Here is a 4,336-nt window from a genome sequence, read left to right as displayed (position 1 = left end):
GGGAAAACCACTATGTATCCATTTTAGATGACAAATTCAAAGAACATGTGTTTTCACTTCACATGTGGCTTTTTGCAAATGCAACCAATCTGACGAGGCAGATGTTTGTGTTATCCATCAGATTGTCCATTTAGCAGCACAGAATGATGACACGGTGCACAGCTGGTAGAAGAGCTGTCGGGTTATTGCTGGCTGTGGATGATGGGTCAGTTTCTTCCTCTCTTCAGACCTGTTGACGTGCAGCTGGTGTGACTCAGGCAGTTTCAGGTTCCTGTGATCTTAAGCATCCAGCCCAACAACTTGAAACTACCTACATCACACAGCTCCTGCAGGAGTCCAGCAGTCCCACCCATGGCAGCTGCAGCAGCACTGAGCAGAGCGAATACATCTGAAACAAGATATTGTCGTTTATAAAACAGTGAAACCAATCACAACGATGATGTTTGAAGCGACTGAGCACATCGGAAACCTTAAACCAGTGAAAAAAGGGATGGCGTTTGTGGGGACACATTTGTCCCCTTTGTCAGAACATCAGTCTGGGACATGTCAGGCGGTGATGGTGTCAGTAGCAGCTACAGTCAGCTATTGATGGACAGCTGGAGGTGACAAGTTGGACACCTCCAGCTCAACTTCTGAAGACTATTTATGCCATGTGCAGCACCAAAGTTATATTTACTCCTTTAGCACGGGGAGGCATGGGCACTAAGAAAAAAGCTCACAACAGAAGAAAATGTTACTTTTGTAAGTAAGAGTTGGGGTTATAACAGAAGCCTGCTGTCATTGTTATGATAATAATTTAGTTACAGTTACATTGCACTCTATAACTACAACTCATTTCCTTATTTTCTTATTTCTAGGTCCTACCACGAGATGACTGTGGACACCTAAGGTCTGCACATTTGCCAATTGTCCAGAAGTGGCTGAGGAGAGTGAATGCAAAACAAGTGGCAACAGAGCACTTACAACTAAAGGTCACGGTGAGAACAGCAACATTATCAACAGCTGAATTGTTATAACACCAGTGCCAAAGTTAGCATAGCTGTCTCAAGTGTAACGCCCTATATCGACTTATCCCATAGCCGGCCATCTCACCGAGTGCTAGACATCTTCAGTGAACAAGAACATTTGCAGGTGTGCCTAAATAAACATGCAGCTCAGTTATCGTTTAGCAACACCACCCAAGTTGCTAAGTTGCTAATTGTAAGCCTTGAAATGCTCTTTTCCGTCTGTAGGTGGCAGTACTCTGGCATGCTTTCTTGCCAAACAGGGTATTTGGGCAGTTCTGCTTCATTAAGCAAACATTTTGAAAAACAGTTTACAACGTTATCCAGCTGCATTCAGCAAGGACCACACATCAAACAGCCGGTTGCTGTTACCACAGCACAGGTGGATGTAAAGCTGTGTGTTTGCACATCATGTTCAGTCTGTATACGAGCAGCTGCAGACATACAGACATTTGGTGGGAATCAGTTATTTGGCAGATGACACCCTGTTCTCTGCATCCTAACCAAAAGCTGCACCCTGACATCAAAGTTGAAGTAAACCTTTTTTTTTACAGTGTTTTCAGGCAGAAATCTCATTAAATCTTCACCTGACATCATCCATGAAATGTGCACAGCTGGAACATTTACACAGGCAGTGATTATTTTCCACAAACCTCCATTGCAGCAGGTTTACAGACGTTAGCTGTGTGCTAGCTGGCAACAGATGCATCGCGTGGCAGCATGTCTGTTGTGTTCAGATCAGTGCCTGCCTGATCTTAGCACTCTTTGAGACGTCTGTTTCGCCTGGTCTTTGTATGTTTATAAGATTCATAAAACCTGAGGTTATTTGCAAAATCTTTGCTCAGGTTGAACCCTTTAACTTGACGAGCCAGGTGCTTTGTTCCACAGAACCACCTCCCCCCTTTGGAAAAGGGGGGAGGTGCTTCCAAGCATACTTGGCATTGGTTATCAGCATATCTCACAAGCTAACTTCTACCATTTAGATTGTTTCTTTCTGTCATCACCTCCACAACACGGTCACAGTTGCCAGTAGCTTCACACAGGATGCTGATTGGTCTAAAACCACAGTGGACACAGCAGCTTCAAACCTGGCGAGATGAATGGTTGGTGTGATCATGTGACCTCTCAACCCTCTGCCTCACAAGGTAATTAACACTTTGGATGTGTGCATCTTCCATCAAGTTAAACCTACTGTGCATTAACTTGTTTCATATAATTGACTTTGCTACAGCACCGTATGGAGTGTATAACCCTGGATGATGTCGCCCATCTTGAAGTTCTGTGTGGAGGTTCTGACCGTCGCCACTTAAGTGAGAGTGGAGCCAATTAGACAGCTATCAATCACTTAAAGGGAGCCCACCTGTAAGTATGCAGTCTCCTCTTGTTTCGGTATTAGATACCAGCTTCCCTTTCCTCCCTAAAGTCTCTGCAGGAAGTCATGCTGGTCTGTTTTTGATATCCTGTCTTCTTTATATCACAGAATATACACACCCAAAGAAACTAAACTGTCATCTGAAAGAATCGGATCCATGTTGACTGAAATACAGTTCAACTGTCATGCAAGTACAGTAACTCGTCTACTGTTTTTATGTGACGGTTGCAGGACTTGCAGCATCGCCTTCCTCTGGTTATAATCAAATGATTAGAGTGCATGTGACTGAATCCAGCAGCAGGAGGTCAGGCTGCTGCTGTAAATCACATCTAACAAGTAAAATCCCTTCAGCACCAGGTTCCTGCTCAGCTTAATGAATATCCAACTGTGTGACCCCGATGTGAAGAGAAGTTTGGAACCCTCTCAAGCTACTCTGTCTGAAGCAGCGACGGGATGAGGAGCCGAGACGTGAGGTCAGCCGCCATCTCTGTTAATGCATAGAGGTTTTAAAGCAAGGTGTGGTGTCAGGGGCTGGTAGACAGGGGTGCCTGTGAAAAGGTAAATAAGACATTACTCCTTAGTCTCAGAGAATCTGCCATCCCAGAGACAAAGCTCGGCTTTGAATGCAACAGACAGGAAGGACGACAAAGAAGCCAGACTTTCCATTAGGCTTAAGCTTCCTTTGGAGTGTCTTTTGTTGACCACCAATAGGCAATAAGGGGCAATTCAGCCACCATAAAACCACACTATGCTGTAATATACACCACTACAACCACCTCCACTTCCTCCAACCAGCAATAAACTAGTTGGTCAATTACCCCCGTTGTAAAAAGTAAAGGTGGGAGAGAAAGAGAGAGGGGAAGGAAGGGAGCAGATGAAGAGGGAGGCAGACAGGACAGAGATGAGGCTGGAGACAGTGTGGCGCTGCAGAAATGCTGCTGTCTCAACATGGCGCCTGCAGACCTGCAGCACAAGCAGCTGTCCTCCCTTCTTCTTTTATTACTGTCCTCTCTCTTTCTCTTCTCCTTCCATTTCCTGCTCTTGTTTATTTCCTTCTGTTTTCCTGCCTCTCCCTCCTCTCTCTCTCTCTGCCCTGCACATTATCACAGTCAGCGTTGCTTTTCCTTTTACCCCGGTGCCGTTTCTCTTCCTCGCCTCCTCTCCTAACAAACGGACGGCAGCTGGCTGTAGCAGCGGCAGAGGAAGTTCAGCCATGTGTTCCTGATCAAAGCTCCACAGTGAAGCCCTGTGGGTCGCTTCTCATGCAACATAACGACTCCGAGTGTCACATTCAGCCTGCGATGAAACGGGGTGATGGTCGGGTTGAGGAACATGGATCCACTGTTCAATTCCCAGCACTCAGTGCTCATGGCCACATGTCCATCTGTGGTCACATTTCATACCTTTAACCTATTGTTAGAATGTCAGCAGCTGATTAGACATGTAGGTGACTCCACAGCCTCCGCCCTGAACCCTTAGTCCAGACCAGACTGGAAGCCAGACAATAGTTATTACAAAGAGACACACAGAGCCATTAGTGCAGCCCTCATCTGATTCTGATAACACAACTAGCATCTGATGTCACTACAAAAAGCCTCCTGATGCTTCATGTAGGATTCTATGACAGAGGTGGTGTAGACATTGCACCAAATTCTGCTGATAGTGTCACAGCTCTGACGATTAGCTTTACAACAACAGAACTCTTTTAAAGCAGTTTATGAAAATAAAAAGTAACATGAATAAAGTATAAGATGTTTGCCTCTGTGTTTAAAACACATATTGTGCAACATCTGTATCGTCAGCTTAGGCCAACAGGAAGTGAAACTCATCAGATTTCAGAAATAGACAGAAGGCTCTCACAGGAGATTCTACATCTGTAGAAGCACTAACATGTTTCCCACAGAGTGGAGGGAGCAGACCATGCATTAGAAAACCATGACTAAGTCCAACACACTGGGAT

General features: G+C 45.2%; 1 long non-coding RNA gene across 1 annotated transcript; it reads left to right on the top strand.

Annotated features, from left to right (window-relative positions):
* Positions 1–864: 864 nt before the first annotated feature.
* On the top strand, positions 865–2,488 carry LOC114440429 (uncharacterized). Its single transcript, XR_003671140.1, has 3 exons — positions 865–977; positions 2,028–2,149; positions 2,236–2,488. It is a non-coding gene; the product is annotated as an uncharacterized LOC114440429 (long non-coding RNA).
* The last annotated feature ends 1,848 nt before the right edge of the window (positions 2,489–4,336 follow it).

The sequence above is a fragment of the Parambassis ranga genome, chromosome 8 (assembly GCF_900634625.1).
Source record: "Parambassis ranga chromosome 8, fParRan2.1, whole genome shotgun sequence".
NCBI classification, from domain to species: Eukaryota; Metazoa; Chordata; class Actinopteri; family Ambassidae; genus Parambassis; species Parambassis ranga.
The sequence above is the reverse complement of the archived record's forward strand: the minus strand, read 5'-3'. Positions and strand labels throughout refer to the sequence as shown.